This window comes from Equus quagga, chromosome 3, assembly GCF_021613505.1.
Source record: "Equus quagga isolate Etosha38 chromosome 3, UCLA_HA_Equagga_1.0, whole genome shotgun sequence".
In the NCBI taxonomy this organism is placed as follows: Eukaryota; Metazoa; Chordata; class Mammalia; order Perissodactyla; family Equidae; genus Equus; species Equus quagga.
Genome location: NC_060269.1, coordinates 76,773,051 through 76,790,122, shown reverse-complemented (window position 1 = coordinate 76,790,122; position 17,072 = coordinate 76,773,051). Strand labels below are relative to the sequence as shown.

Genomic DNA, 17,072 nt, shown 5'->3' with positions numbered 1-17,072 from the left:
CTAATTTGCCTATAAATCTTGGTTTTTTCTAAGAGACTCACTGCATGAAACCAAATTACACTATTTTTCATAAGACTAACCAGAAGTTGAGGTCACCCGGGGGCCCAGCAGGGAGAAACTCAGGTGCCAACCATGACGTCCAGCCCTGACTGATTACCACTAGGATCTGGTGCAAAACGTGATGCTGTCTAGGACAAAATTCACGCAAATCTGCACGGAAAACAAATGCACACGACACGTGCCCTAATAAAGAAAATGAGATGGAAAAGCATGCAGAAAAGAGTTGTTTTCAGTTTTGATAGTAAGCGGAGGAAGGCAGTCACGACATGCTGACTTGCACACACAGACCTGACCAGAAGCCTCATCGACAAGAAACTCACCATGATCTCAACAGTCAGCTTAAAATCACAAGTCTTATGGCAAATAATTCCGCAGAACAATTTTTTGAGGAGTTCTTCAAGCCCCTTGTAAAACGAAGCCCAAAATATCTTTCCACTTGCTTATTTTCCACATCACTAAAATTCAAAGATGAAATCACACTCTGTTCTTCATCCATGCCTCCCCAGCACTGATCCCACTACCCTGTAATCACGGGTCCCCCTCGGGGAACTGCCCGCTCCCTGAAGGCAGGGGTTATGCTGGCTGTACTGAATCAAAGCACTAGTGACTGGAATGAAGAGAAATGTGCACGGTACCCACAAAAGATGTAAAGTAACTACCATTCCTTGCGAATTCCCTATGTAAGACAAAAGCGAAACACACTCCCCGGCACTGTACACAAAGAGGGGGCAGATCTACTTGCACCCGGAACACAGTGTTGTGTTCACCCAGAAACCACCACCTCCTACTCTCACCATCCCCCAACCCTAACCAACATTCAAGTTGTCAGCTGAAGTAATACAGGCAAGGTGGGTTGGGAGTCTACATATGGATTCCTTTCATTTAACCAGTTTGGTCCTAGATTCTCACTTTTATTCTTGACACTCCATTATAATTTTCCTTCATTTTGTCTCCCCTTTAGTGCCCAGTGAGATTCCATTTTAATGATTAAAAGGAAGAAGAAAATTAGTACCACGGTCTTGATGAATTTTCAACTTGTTAAAAGGGGAGGGAGTGTTGTGTGAAGGCAAGAGCTGGTGGGCTCACACAGCAGGGAGCCCCGGATGAAACGCCTAATCCATCACCTAGCCATGACCTTGTCCACATTGCTGATCTCATGGCATGAGTGTCCTCAGCAGCAATATGGCAATATGTGACTGGACCACCCTCCCACAGTTGTTAAGGCAAACCAGTGAGAGAATGTAGATAACGTGCCCAGCAGGGAGCCTGTTTAATGACGGTGTCATAGTAGATTACACCTGCTATTGCTATTCTCCACTGCTTCAGCACTCCCTTTCCCATCCGACCTCCACTGCACGGTCACTAGGTCTTTGTGGTATTTACACCATACAGACCCTGGAATTCTGCCATACTTGGCCCTGGCTCCCTCCCCACCCCCTCCTTCCGATCTCAAACAACCCCTGAGCCAAAGGGCATGGGACCTGCTAGACCCTCTGGCACCAGAGCTTGTTCTGAGGAAAATGAGAGGTGAGACCTTACAGAGACCTTCTGAATTATTCTTGTTTTAATAAGGATGCTTGAACTACTGCCACCTTCCGAAAAAAATTATTCAATTCTTCACATTAAATGTAAGCAGTAAAAATGCCCCTCTCTTTATTTAAAATTTTCCAGCTACTGAACTAGCATATATGCCTAAGTATTACTGAGGCCAAAGAGTATGTACAGAACTCAACTCTGCTTCCCAAGCACCTTCCCAGTACTTAGTATTTAATACAGCTCAGTAGCTGCTGAATGAATGAATGAACAGATAACTAGCAGGTAAGAAAGCAGATTTACAAATGAGGAATGAACACACAAAAGTACCTGCAAAGGTATTATACACAGTTCCTACTCTTACCTGCAGACTTTCCAGTTCAAAGTCATAATCAGAATTCCGTACTACATTGAAAAAACAATTTCCTAGTTAAAAGTCTCTTTTCAAAGATTCTGTGATGGCCTCGGGCTAACTTATTCTTGTCCCAAGTTTTCAAGAAGAAAAGCCTAAAGAACATTTTGTCTCCTCATGCTGTAGGGCCATCGGCACTGCGAAGCATGGTAGAGGGGACTGCAGAAAAGACGGAGGCAGCAAGAGACTCGCGTCTTAAATGGCACATTTCAACCGATGTTGAAAGAGCTTTAGATCTGGAGTCAAGAAATCTGATTTTTAGTCCAGTCTGTGCCCCAACCACACGTGTGCCTTGGGCGATCTATGTCACCTCTCTGGGCACCAATCTCCTCAACGACAACCTGAGACACTGTAGAAAAGTGTGAGGGTTCCTTGCTGCACCATGATATGCAGGCTACCTATTCAGCTTGGCAGATGGGCCAGTTTTGCTCTCTGGCTGCCCACTAAATCCTATTTTTAAATCTTACTTCTCAGTCTCCTGAGAAAGTTGGCCTGAGAAAATAAGACACCATGAAAAAATCTGCAAGAACCAGTGCAATCAAAGTACTGAGAGTAGAGACTCCCGAATGGCAGGTCTGGAATCCAGTGTCAGTGCACAGCTGGTGCTCCTGGGCCAGTGCTCCCAAGGCACCAGGACAGTTCTTCCTTAAAAGCAGTCTCAAGTTCTAAGAGGCCATACTATTATTTTCTTTTCAAATCTAGGTAAAACCACTTCCAATTAATTTAAAAGGAGTATTCTGGAAATACTACAAGAATAAATCTCTCTCACTTTTCCTCCTTCCTCTCTCTTTTCTACTAACAACTGAAGACATTTTGGAAAATCCAACTTTTTCCCATTATCTGCCTTCTCCGTGTGAAGAAACCGTACCGCAGATTTGCAAAAGGGCTCATGCAATTTCTGAGCCAGGGCATCGTTTCCAAGGTAACAACTAAAGAAAAAAAAAGCTCAGATAAGTCTAGTATATTTAATATGTAGATGAAGTAGGTCACTCAGCAGTATTTCACAAATAGGCAAGAAGATAGATTAAAGCCTTCTATTCTTCTGCATTTATACTAGGAGGAATTTATTCGGGGCTTTTACAACAGACATAATGATTCTCCTTTGGCAATGTGGTTTCCAAAACACAAAACTCCAAAGACAGTTTGTTACAGTTAATCAAGCGAAAAGCAGCTTCTGTTGAGAAAGTCTAAATGGAGAAAGGAAAGGGGCTCCTCCAGCACTGAGTCTCATTCTAGACACTTGTCTCTGCAGTTCCCTCACAGATCCCAGACAATGGCACAGCACATGCACCCCTGCCAACTCTGCACACAACAGGCGGTTAGAAGTCCCATTCTGATCTTCCCACCAAGCCAGGAGCATGACAAGAAACTCACAGTTCCCGAGTTGGAGGAGCGATTTTGGCTCCCAGATGGGAAAGGGGAGCCAAGGAGGTGGTGCTGTGTCCTGCCCTGGACAAAGGCAGGGGATTGAATGTGCTGGCAGCTGGGAGGCAGAGGGGGCCAAAAGCCAAGGGTGAGGGGCCGAGGGAGGACAGCTCTTCCTTTGACGGAGATCCTCCCAGGCCAGCATGCAGCGCCGCCACCAGGCATGCCAACGGCTGCTTCTCAGCCTGCCTTCAGAAAAGCGAAAGAAGCCAAAGAAAGTGCGGGGCAGTGGGATGGGTCAATTCCGAACACTGCAGTAACGGGAACAAAGAGATGCTCTAGAGGGACATGGGCAGAGACGATGAAGACACATTTGTGTGCACTAGTGATCCAATTAGAGAGCCCTGCTTGGCACAGGCAGAGTGAGGTTCTGCAGGGCTACAGAGCCCTGGAGCACAGGGACACCACAATTCCTAGTGTTCGTAGTTGCAGACAAAGGCCTGTTGTGTTTCCCAGAGAGCCATGCTGCCCATGTGTCTCACACCTTCCAGAGAGGCCTGCTAATGAGTCTCCTCCTCAGCTGCCTGCCTTCTCCTCAGCTCCATGAAGAGTAAACATATCTTCTACTTTCAAGGAGGGGGGCAGGAGTGGGGGAGACACGGCAAGTCAGCAACAGCACTCCTCCCGTCCAGACCTGACTGAGCAAGGCACACACGCCATCTCCACACAGCGGGGTCCACGAGGCCCAGCCACCTCCAAGGCTGCTAATAACCATCAGCCCCTTGGGCACTTCCCTGAAGGCCTTCCCTACACTTCCCACCCTGTCCTTTTACTTTGAGTTCTTAAACGGAACCCATGGCACCCATCTTCCCGCCAAGCACAGGCCTGTACTGTCTATTCTGCAAACTGGATTTTCTGTGTCCCTCTTTTGAGAGTCCTTTCATTTTCCCATTTTGTAAAAGTGGTTGTGTCTCAGAAAGCTAAAAAGGAATTAACTTCATCACGGCCTGCAGGATGAAAAAATAAAATAAAGAGGCATTAGGCTTCAAGACATCACTGAGTTTTTTAAATGAGCCAACTGTGCCAATGTCACATGAGTGGGGTGACCGGTAACACAGCCTGCAGAGGATCATAAATCTGTTTCTACCATATGTCTCACTACATAAAGAAAGGGCAGTGCTGGGTGTTAACTTCAATTTTTTTTTTAAGTTAACAACGCTTTTCTGTTTCTGAGTCTGTCACTTCCGAAAAAGGAATTCTAAAACGACCATTGCCTGCTTTTTAAAGAATCTCTTCTCTCTTCCCATAGGTCCTTCAACTTATTTTCACTCACTATTTGTAAAAATCTTCCAGTTTTCCCATTTTCCCAATGCTGGAAAGTAAAGGACAAAGACAGTGACATTAAAGAATGGAAAAGGAAGCCAAGGTAGGTCCAGTGAGGGTCTCCACAGAGATGAGCGTGCCCTGCGGCGCACTGACCGTCCTGGGAGCCTCACCAGGGGATCTAAGCTCTACAGTTCTTCGTGTGCTCCCGGAAGGCCACAAATGTTGTTTCTCTGATGTGAGCACTGAAATAACATGACTGAGTTCACATTTAATAACATCTTACATTTGTGTAGTGCTTTGTTTAATGTGTCTTCATTTATAAGGTGTCATTACAAACGTCACATTTATTTTTTGATAAAAACCCTAGAAGGTTGGGTGCAAAATAAGCTACTATCACATTCTACACATGAGAAAATGAGGCCCAGAACAGGTAAGAGGCCTGGAAAATGATACAGCACAGCTAGAAAGTGGCCGTCTTGTGATTAGATGCCACTCCAGTGACCTCGCATCCAGTGCTCCTTCTGCAGCACCTCCCCCTCCACGCTCTCCACGTGGGAGGGACATTCACCTCGGACTGGTCCACGCAGGAAACGAGGTTTACCTTATCCTTAATACCAGACAAGTGTAGGCCACCACACTGTGAACTCCTGCACAACAAACACTGGTGAGCCAATTGACACGGGCATATTTTTGCATTATAATATTTCTTATGGGTCAATTAATCCCCTAGAACCAAGACCAACCCTGGCCCGAAGGCACCATTGACACCCCTGCAATGTGGGTGTTTAAAAGCCAAATCACTGGCCTGACTTAGAGAAGAGGCCGGAAATACTCCCAGGGCTTTCATTTAAGGGCTCTGATGGTGGCTCCAACAGACAAAGGAAGGAGAGAGTGGGCAATTACCAGGGAATTTAATTCCCTATAAACACCAATTTGGAGTAATTGACAAGAGGGTGAGGGGCGCCTTTCCGTCCCCCTCGCAGGACTTCTTTACATTAGCTGGATAATTGCTTCCGATCTCCAACTGCCTAGACCCACGGCTGGGGACTGGCACATCATCCACATACAGACTACCAGAATCAGGCTCAGAACGGAAATCCCAATAATAGAACGAAGCTTTTTACAAATACTTCACCATGGCACGAAAATTTTCATTTCCTTGCACTGAGTGTGCTTCTCTGACCAAAGTGTAAAACGTTGGAGCAAAATGCCAACGCACCCAGCTGGTGCTGCAGTGTCAGCTGAGGCGTATCGAGGAAACGCTGCCACAGGAGGTGGCTCTTTCCCCTTTCCTTCTTTTTCTTTTTGGAATCTGCTGAGTTACTTCAATAGCACACCCAGCTCCACTCAGTCCCGACTCCTCTCTCCTATGCTGCAATCACAAGCAAGGAGCCTCCAGCGATCAGATCTACTCTCAGCATCCCAGCCTGCCGTGAGCAACTCCAGCCACGTCGCCGCGCTTTCTAAAGGGAAGGCACATGACACAGACCAGGACGTGAAGATGCACCACCTCTGCTTCAAAGGGTACCACGTGTTAACAAAAACTCACACTCTTCTCCCCTCATTCTCATCAGTCCAGCACTTTGTGAAATGAGAATGGTGCTCCTGGACGTACAAGTATATGCAACACAGACCAGAGCCAGGACGCTGCCCTCAAAGCAAGGAAAGCAACTCAGGTTTACCTGGTGCCTACTATGTGCCAGGCACAGTCACTTCTTCCATCTCCTCTAATTTCCCAGAAAACTCTGAAGTGCATATCCCCATTTTACAGATGAGGAAACTGAGGCTCAAGAGATGAATTAACTTACCCAAGGCCACAGTGCTGGCCACTGTCATGACTTGAACATGGGTCAAACTCCAGTTCTAGTGCAATTTTCACTCATTAACTACACCAGGCCCCTCAAGGGTGAAGTGGTTCCTTTAGCCTTACCAGCATTAAGAAAGAATGCAGCCAATCTTGAAGAAAGCTTACAACTGTCTGTGATGTACTCTGCTTCTACCAGGATAGGAACTTTAGGCCATAAACGGTCCAGCAACGCAGCTGGACTTGGTCTTGGACTCCAGCATACGTTCCAGATGAACAGACCACCCCCCTGAAAATGCAACAACTCATCCCTAAACCACTTCAACTCACATTTTTACCTGCCAAATATACAAGATACTGATTTCTTCAAACACTTAATTCCCTTTAATTTGGGTTTCATCAAATTTAGGTTTACCTTGACAAGACAACAGCTCTGAAATTTTGAGATCTTAAACTATGAGTTCTTCAAATAGCTGACTCTCCAAATAACCATCCCTCGACACAGAAACCTGAAAGGGCAAGAAGGACATACATTTGGGGTAACTCATTAAGCTCAAACACCCGTGTGTGCACCAAGTAGGACATCAACTTCCGTAGCTCTGCTTCAGTGACGGCCCATCAGAAACCAGCAACGTGGCCCTGCCAGGCTTCTCCTCTGTTCTGTGCGTTTCCTCTTAATTTTAGGCATATGAGAGAGGATCTGTTTTTCTAAGTTCTAAGGCAGGAGCAACAGGAACTGAAGAGTTATTGAACATAAAAGAGGCAGGACAAGAGGAAAATGTGCCAGAAAATAATCCTGTGCTGTTGTCATTTATACTCCTTAAACAATAAAAGTGCAAAGTTTGCCAAAGACCTACAGGAAAATCCTGTTAAAACATACGCTTTAAAAAGTCTCCAAAAGCTTTCTAAAAGTAGCACATAATCCAGAAGGCTATTTATAAAGAAGCAAAATGGAACAATAATATAAAACTATGGATAATCCTCAATTTTTCACAGATTCCAATCTAAAGTTATTTTTAAACGTGAAAAGTAATCTCTATAGAAACAAGGTCATAATGAGTAGTAACATTTGTAAGAAATGTTTTTTTAACAAACAAAAAATCAACTCAGGTGTAATTTACTTAAAATATACTCACTTTGAATGTACACTTAAGTGTGTTTTGACAAGTGTATACACCATGTAATCAGCCCACAGTCAAGACACAGAATGTTCCCACGGCCCCCAAAACATTCCCTTGTTAATCCCCCCACGCTGAGCCCCAGACAACCTCGCCCTGCTTTCTGTGCGCACAGACCAGTGTGCCTGCTGCAGAACTCCACACAAAGGGATTCCTAGAGTCGGTTCTCTGCCCGGGTCTCAGTGCCTTGACTCAGCGCAATGTTTCTGTGACTCACGAACGTTGTCCTGCATACCCGGAGCTGAGCGGTCTCCCACTGCTTAGACATACCACAACTAGTTTAACCATCTGCTGGGGGACGGATAATTGGATTGTTTCCAGTTTGGGGCTATTATGAATAATGCGGCTATGAACATTCACACACAAGTCTTCTTGTGGACACTTGTTTTAATGGTCCTGGGTAACTGCTAAATGGTTTTCCAAAATGATTGTACCATTTTACACTCTAATTAACGGGAAAGTTTAAAAGCCGACCCACAAATGTCTTTCCAGTCTTCTGTGTGCCTGATGCTCCCCACTGGGCTGGCAAAAAGGAGGCCTGTGGTCTAAATGTTGCTAAGAAGACTTTCCTCCCCGTTTTTTATTAGCAAAACTAGAAGCACTTGGCCCATTTCAAAATTTCTTTTGGGCAAAGTCCCATTCATGCACCTGTCTCACACGCCCATCTGCACAGACGCCGAGGTGCCCACAGCCCTCATACTAACTCTAAGTCCCTTATGAGACTGCAGAGCGGGCCCGCCTCCCTCCCAAAGTGGGCCATTTGCCAACGCTACATTCTTCTCCTTTCCTTCCCCTCCCCCTACAAATCACAACTTCTGCCCCTCTGTTTAATTACTCATGTTTAGGAATTAGGAAGGCAATCTGATTAAACGGACCTTTGTATGAAGGACTAGCAACCCCTTTAAATGAAGATGTTCAAACAAGGTTAGAGACGGCTGCCTCTAGAATTCTACAATACTGCTCTTATTCCCAGTGAGTCCCTGGCACGGATGGCATACAGCAACACAGTAAAGTGAAGTGGAATAACGGGAGGTGGGTGTACAAGGCAAGGCAAGGGAAGACCTACGCTTCATTTTAGGATAGGAAGTTCACTGTGTTTACAGGCTACACCTGTCTAGTCACATTCTGCGTCCCCCAAAGTTACCTCTGCTTTTCAGTTTCTTTCCTTCTTCTATACTTCTGAACTCATAAATTCTCAGAAAGTCTCAGGTCCTTTTTCACATTAGAACCCATAGTAATGACAGCATGGTGGTGGCAAGAGGATGTCACATAAGCTGGATGCTACCAGCCATACTAGAAGATGATCTTTAATACTCACTTTGCTACTAGTGCCTCTAGACGTCACCCTACCAGGCACTTTGCTCTACGGCATTCTCGACCCTAGGAATAAACACACACCCTTTGCTGGAGGATCCCCCTCATACCATTGACATCACGTGTTTTCACGATGTCGCTGAAGGACCTATTGTAACATGGCCCTATTGTAAAAGATCAGATTTCAGAAACTCAAGCACAAAAGCAATTTTACTACCAAGACAAGTCTGTGTCAGCAGATTTTGAGCCTAAAACTATTAGCTGCCAGCTCGCACCAGGGCATGGAAGAAAAACACAATCAGCGCCTGTAAGACATCAGTGCCACTGTGGTTTTGTCTTCTACTATCTCAACTCTCATGAATAAAGTTACCCAGAAAGCTTAGACATCAGCCAGGAAATGGACAGAGCACTTCCGGCTTGTGCAGCCGTCTCAGAGTTCTAGTGGAACAGAACTGTTTCAATTAAAGGATACAACGTGAACGTGCAAAGGAGTCCAACTGAATTTGGCAGGCTGGCCCTGTGGCAGGTTACACACAGCCCTCCCTCACAACGGAAAAGAGAAGTGACGCCCATGTCGGCTCCTCAGCACTTCTTATCTTATTCCTCTGCCCCTCACTCTGGGGCTGGAAACCAGCTCCAGCCGTCAGAGAACAGAAAAGCCATGAAAGCCCCCTAATCACCTCCGAGCCACGCAGACTCCATGGCAGCCCAGTCCTAACAGGCACTTGAAAACAATTACTTGCTTGAATTTCTGGAATTACTTGGTCATTCTGAACCACCACTCTGTTCGCCTGCCATTTCCTTTTCCCTGTCTGACGCTCACTTAGCCTCTGGAGCAGTGTGAACATGGAGTGAGCTAGGATGAAGGAGAGAGAATATTAGTGCCTTCAATCACCCAGCTCTGCAGCGAGGGCTCGGCGCTGCGCGTCAGTGCTGCCGCAGCACCAGGCCGACTCCTCACCGTCACTCCAGGAAGAGTGCACAGGGCTCTCCACATCCCCCGTCACTGACTTCAAAGATGTTCAATTCTCGGGACCAAACAAGCAAAAAAACAGGTTATTGTAGTCAATTCCCGGGCTTCATGAAGATTTCTCTCCACAAAAATGAATGCTTTGTAATGCTAAGCAGATTCGTAGACTGAAAACTGTTCTGACACCTCCTCATCAAAATGACAGAGTCACTGCCTCTCTGACAACCAGGCCGTTCTGGAACTGAAAAGCTGGGATGAGTCAGCAATGAATCGTCATATAAAACAGCTAACACAACATGAGATGTATTAACAGAAATAAGGCCCGTAACGACTCTGCAGCAACCTCCCTCCCACGGTCCAGGCGGGGCTGGGATTGGTACTTGAACACTATATGTAGCCGAGCTTCCGGTTTTCAAGATATGTGAACAAACTGGAACAAGCCCGGGAGGGCTTATGTTTAGAGAAAGACAAGTTCCCAAATGTGCACAGAAATTTTCAACTATCCTCAAAACCCAAAAGGAGGGAAACAGAAAAGAGAATATTTATTGAGCAGATACTATGTTCCTAGGCCTCTTTATAAGAGTCTTCATTTAATCTCTAACACAACCCTAAAAACCAGGTTTCGCGTCTTTTGTAGAAATGTGGAAACCAAGGCTCGAGGACATGAAGCGGTGTGCCCAGGACAGCTGCCAGGATTCCTCCACCCTCTCTCCTCCCAGGCTTCTCCTTACAACATCCAACACTACCGGCACTTCAAACTCTGCACACCCAAATGAATTCACTTCTCATTTGCTCCACATTTTAAATATTTTACATATATATAAAACATAAAGTAGTTTAAATAAATATGTCCATGAAAGAAGACAATTCATCATGGTTTAACAATCAATAATAGCGATTATTACTTATGCTTCTTCTCTTGCCCTCTCTCTGGTGTTTGTTAAAACAAAGAACTATTTCAGAAAGTCCGGTGGTCTACTGACATCATCATAAACCCTACGGTTTGAAAGAGTCAAACAAACATTGTAATGTAACCTTGAAGCAGTAACTGGATTATCAGCCTGTCAGGGAAAAAATATGCCAATTATCAAGCAACGACTTGGCTAAAGTTTAATTGTGGGGGCCCTAATTAATTCACTGGAAAGAATGTTGCATCACCCCTCCAAAGTCAGTGCCCGAAGCGCCCTGGGGACGGCGCCAGGAGGCATGGGTGGAGCAGGGAGGGGAGCAGACAGCCCTCTGCCCCTCCCACCTCGCCCCGCCCCAGCGCACCTCACCGCGCTCTCCGCATCATTTGTCTGAGCCTTTGCCCCAAAGGATGCCCAGAAGACAACAAACAATTTTTAAGCAAAATATTCTGCAGGATACTGCAGCTAATTTATAAGGTCAATTTAAAAATGCCTGTTGACACAGCCTTTAAACAGCTCCACCTCAAATGTCAATCCCTGCAAATAACCTCAGGAGGAGCCACTTTTAATGACTTCTAAACAATCCAAAAATGGAGAAGTACATGTGGCTTTTTAAATTTTACCCATTTAGAGTTAACGTGTGCATATCCAGGAGAACCACCGGCCACCGCGAAACGCACACCTCCCAGCAGCTCTTCTCCGCTGTGTGGACGTCTCGGAGCTGCCCTCACACGCAGCAGCTGCAGTCACTCTGGCCCTTTGACGCATCTGGCACATTTCTCCCAAAGGGCACTGAACACACGTCTCTCTGTACAGCAGCCCCGGCTGCTCTGGGCAATCAGGACCATCTAAAGTCGCGCATATCAGAAGAGCCTACATTTTACATCAACCACCGTAAACTCTCCGAATCGAGTGAAAATCTGCCGAACCACTTTCATGTCTGTTACTGATGCAGTAACACACAGACCAAAGGAGCTCGATTTTACTTCTGCAGACTACGTGCACCCTTGAAACAGTCTTTGCCACATAAAGCAACTCAACACGCCCACTTCCAACTTGACCCTGTTCTGAAAGATTCACACTCGCTTTGCACTTTCAAAAGAAAACAAGACAAACACCAAACACTCAGGCCACAAACCTTCCGAAGCAGCCTTAGGTTCTCCTCACGGCTGCTCCAGGAAGATAGGAAACTTCTGTCTGCACTGCACACTCTCTCTGGACAAAAACGTAATGAAGACAGAGGTGGAGAGAGAATTCTTAAAAACTATGTAACTGTTCAAATATTCTCCACTGCCCACCTCATTTCCACCTCTCACCCCAGACCAAACACCATTATCAAGGAGATATATTCTGACATATTCATGTGTTGGGTTACTTGTTTTCAGTTTTCTAAAACAACGTAAGAGCTATTCCTAGCAATGGCTTCGTAAGAAAGCTTACACAACTATTGAACACATATGGAAGAAAATGAGGAATTGAACAAAACATCTTCTTTTTTATTCCTAAATTTTCATGACTATTTTTTAAGGAGGAAAAAGAGCAGAAAAAGAAAGCCTTGCAGTTTGGTAAAGAAATGTAATTTGATTCTAAAGTCTTTACTGTGGTTCTCATTCCAAATTAAAAAATACATTTTCAACTGTACAAAGCGTTTATAAATAGTCACACGATGAACGTGCTTTGCAGGAAGGTGAAAGAAACCGTTCTTGGTCAAGTGGCAGCTGCCTTCCCGCAGCTCAGCGCCCTGAGGTGGGGGCCTCCACCCCAGCAGATACTCTGGTCAGGATCCCGAATTTCCACAGCAGAGGCTCATCGCTGAGCCGGTGGTCCCGAGGGAAGGCGCACTGACCTCCTCACCATTCCTGCTCTGGGCAGTTCCAAAGAGCGCGCTCCCGCACCGTGGGCTGCTACAGTTCCTGACAGCTACACAACCGACTTCTCAGAAAGATGGGGAGAGAGCTCAAAGAACCCTACGTGTGGATGCCGTCAGCTCGGTACCCCACACGAGGACTTTCACTAAGAGCTACACTGAAGTGGAGAGCAGTCGCAAGAAAAGCATTTCCACGCATGTGGTGAAAGTGAAGAGGACAGCACGGGCATGGAGACATGCCATAAAATCTTAGGTGAGACACTTTCTGAGGTTAAGGTCTATTGAAATAATTTTCTTTCTTTAATTAAGAAAAAAATTCCAATACCCACCATGTTTCTCTTTTCACCTTGGTTTCCAGGAAGCTTAGATTTAAATGTAATGCTCGTTTTCAATAACTTCACTAGTCTAAGTTATTTGGTATAATTATTTCCCCCTTTCTCTAGGCAGTTTTTATCTTTTATTTGTATTTTATCAGTCCTATTGTCTACATACACATTTTGTTACAACCTTTCTTAAATACTTTTTGCCTGCAATTAGAGCACACAGTTTAGACATAAAAAACTTGTAATGCCTTAAATAAAATTTATATGCACTGTATCTAGCACTTTATTTTTTGAGAAATCTTCAGAAAAAGTTTAACTTTGGAACCTTATCCATTATAGCATAACATGCCAGAAAGAAGCTTCTAGAGTGTGAATGAACCAAAAAAGAAAAGAACCTGTTTGAATCGGCAGGATTCTCTACTACATTACCCCTCCCCCAACACAGAGAAACACACCTGAGAGGAATCCTTCGCTTCCTTTCAGTCAGTTGAATTCCTTTAGGATTCTGATTTCAAAAAGCCATGGAACTTCTCCCCCAGAAAAACATGCGCCCTCACATACACACAAACGTCTGACACATAATTTTAAGGCATTCGCAGACTCCGGCCCCGCCTGGGTTCCTCCTGCTATGGAGACAGCAGGGAAGACGGTAAGGCTCCACTGCAGGAGCAACCTGCAGCCCCTCCTCACCTAAGACGCCCATCGGCACAGCTGCATATGCAGCTACTGGCTCCTAGCGCGCTGCCCCCGTCCCCAGTGAGTCACCACCAAGAGGACCAGCCTTCTGAGGCAGTCCAGAGTCCTAACACTGAAGTGGGACAGTGGAAGAACGAAGTCCAGGTCTCCTGACCTCAAAGGAACTCCAAGGATTTCCACCATCTCTCCTATTAAGAGGCAGAATGCTTCTCTCCAGAAAAAAAAATCTGTACTTCCCACTGTTACACAGGAGGAAGCATTACATAAAGGCAGTGCCCTATTTCTAACCACAAAAAAAATCACACAGTGCTTCCTTCATCAGTCTCCCCCCCCCAATATTTCTCTCTAATTTGAATCTTTTTGAGGACTTTTTCCACTAAGTCCAAAACCTTCTTAGCAATGACTCAACAACGGATGTTTGATTCTTCTTTTCTCCACCACTCCCTTTAAATTCTTTTCTGTTGCTCCCCTGGATAAAATTGCAGTTATCAATAAATGCTACTCATTCCTGTTTATTGAGCACAGAATCTCTTATCATAAGTCAAGGCTCCTATCACTCCCTTGTGTAAGACTGAAATTTAGATGGTTTTATGTAGCAAATTAGGATTAGACTAGGAAACCACAACAGTCTTGAGGATACTAAAAGAAATGGATGCCAAAAAAGAAAAAGCAACCAACAGTAGACAGTCCACCTAGAGAGGATTTTCAATCTGAGTCATAATATTAAAATCAACTAAAAAAACAAGAAAAAAAAGAAAGAAATACTACTGCCTGAGCCCCATCCATGACTAATTAGCCCCAAACTGCCGGCAGTGGGATGTGGATACTGGATTTTCCAAAGCTCCCTGTTACTCCACAGGGCAGCCAGAGCAGAGACACACCCAGCCCAGCCCAGTTCCCAAGGGCAGCGGGGGCGGGCGAGGGCAGGGCAAAGCAGAGGTCGTGTCTGGAATGCTAGAGAGAAATCAGACCCGTCTCCATGTGTTCCTTTTTGGTCTTCCCAAGAAGACAAAACCACCCAAGCTGGGTGTTTGCAGGTAGCCCAGTCTCTGAGCAAGAGTGGTGACAGCCAGTGCCCACGCGGCATGGGGGGGGTAGCCAGAGCGGGGGGTGAAGAACGCTCCTCATGAGCATGGCCCCCAACCCAGTCTCCACCCTCTCAGGCTGGGTGCAGGTCTACTCTAGTCTACGCAGGTTGCAGGTTTTTCTTTGATTCAAGGGTGTAGTAAAGGACGACGTTGCCAGGGGCAATTTATCACTACCACCACCTGTCACTTCAGAGGGTTCCTAATGCCCCAAACTCCCCCTTCTTGCATGGTCAAGGCAGAATTTGTCTCCTACCTTAACAGGGCAGGAAGGCCCCAGCCCCCTGGAACACAGCCCAGGACAGCCCAGAGGAGACAGAGCTGAGCCTGAGGGAAGGGGAGCCTGGGAACCAGCTGGAGCTGGAGGGTTCTGAGCAGAAGGGGAGCACAGAGAAGTCAGAGGCTGACTGATTCCTGTGGTTTCAGGAGCACCTTGCCTTCATGTAAGAAGGAGGGCCCCAATGCGTCAGACTAATAGGATTCGAAGAGTCATCAGCCCAGCTGCTGTACAGGAAACGTCCCAGGCCCCACAGCCCTCACTCTTCTCCAGCTCCACTCCTTTGCTATCAGCAGCAAAAAGCTTTCTTTTAAAACTTGATGACAGGTAAGCCAACTTCCTTCTTACTTGGGGTTCAAAATTAGCTACAGAAGCGAGCAGGGCTGGCCCAGGCCACACACAGCGGCTGCGCAACACGAACTTGTTACGAATGAAGTGGACCCCAAGAGCACAGCCACCCGCACGTGCGAAAAGCAATCCGAGAAATTTAGAGCTGCAGGAGAAGCATCACAAAATGTTCTGCGTAGCCCTCCAGTGTGCATCTTCACTGGCTAACCGCACACCTAGCGTTCCCTCGTGTCACATCAAGGAGGGATGAGGGGCACCGTGGTAAACAGGCCCCAGCTTCCCCCCTTGCTCCCTGTAGCATTAAGGCCCGCTATTTGTAACCAGGCTATTTGCATGTGACAGACTATATTTCTCGAAGCTAGGCACGCTCCTACGACTATAAGTGACATACGACATGACTTGAAGTGATGTGTCAACTTTGGGGTCACCTTCTCAAAGACACAGTCACTGGCACCACTGCTGAGACATGGTGACGAGTGGGGCCACCTGAGCCCGGCGTGGAAGGAGGCAGAGCCACCCTCCAGACCTCACTGCTCACCTGTGGACTGTGTTCTGAGGGCCACTTTACTCGAGAGTGTCCTTGTCACAGGAGACTAAGCCATGCCCTCACTAATTCCAGGAAGCAGAGAACTCATTGTCTAGCCTGACTCCAACCTTTAATTTGTTTGGGGTAAGCCACTTAACCTCCCCCTTCCGCAGCTTCCTCCTTCATAAACTGGGGAGAAAAGCACCTGCTCAATCTTATTCAGAAGAATCAATACAATATTAAAGCACAAATGCCTTGGACAGTGACGTGAGGCAGCCTCCGTGGATGACGGTGATGTAACTACAGTCCAGAAAGTGCTGTCCCAGAAGGAAACTAGGTCTAGCTCGAGTTCAGGTTAGACCAGAGTACTACTATTTTTGACAACCGGCTAAAACAAGGTTGCATTTAAAATAAAATGAGGTTATATTTAAAATGAAAATATTCAAAAATATGTCAAATACTTACAAATATGATTTGTATGTACTGATTACACTAATATGTCCATTAAAATCAGTAACAACAGGAGAGAAAGAAAAAAGAGGCGGCCCGGTCTAGTATCCAGAAGACTAAACTATGCTTCTACTCATATCTCACCAGGCAAGGCAGGAAGGCAGGGTCCACAGCTCACTGAGGTTTCTCCCAGGCAGGGCCACTGCCAGCCCTCGTGGCCACTCTAGGGGATTTCAGAAATGGGCTTGGCTTGGTAAATTGCTTCCATGAGAAATAAAAAAAGATACTCCCTTCCTCCGAACGGACTCATCTCCACGGCCTTGAGGGTGGACAGTGGGCTACATTTCAGTGGATTGAGCCTCGCTTACCCCTCAGCCAGGGGCTCCTGTGCAGAAGAACACCTCACAACTGCACCTTTCCCAAATTGGAAGAACATGTGGCATTAGGATCAATAATGTAGTTGTACCTAATGTTTCCTGGGAATCCTAATTCTAGAGAGAAACCACTACCTGTCAGTTTCCTGCACTGGAAACTGAGGTATACTCCATTCTAAAGAACAGCTACATGAACTCTCTTTCCCATCTCCCTTCCATGCTTTCAAAAAAAAAAAGAAAGAAAAGCTGTAAGCAT

At 46.0% G+C, this 17,072-nt stretch overlaps 1 protein-coding gene across 1 annotated transcript in view; it reads right to left on the bottom strand.

Moving 5' to 3' along the window:
- The window catches only part of TSPAN5 (tetraspanin 5), a 152,734-nt gene that overhangs the window by 91,811 nt on the left and 43,851 nt on the right, over positions 1-17,072 (bottom strand). The window lies entirely within an intron of this gene.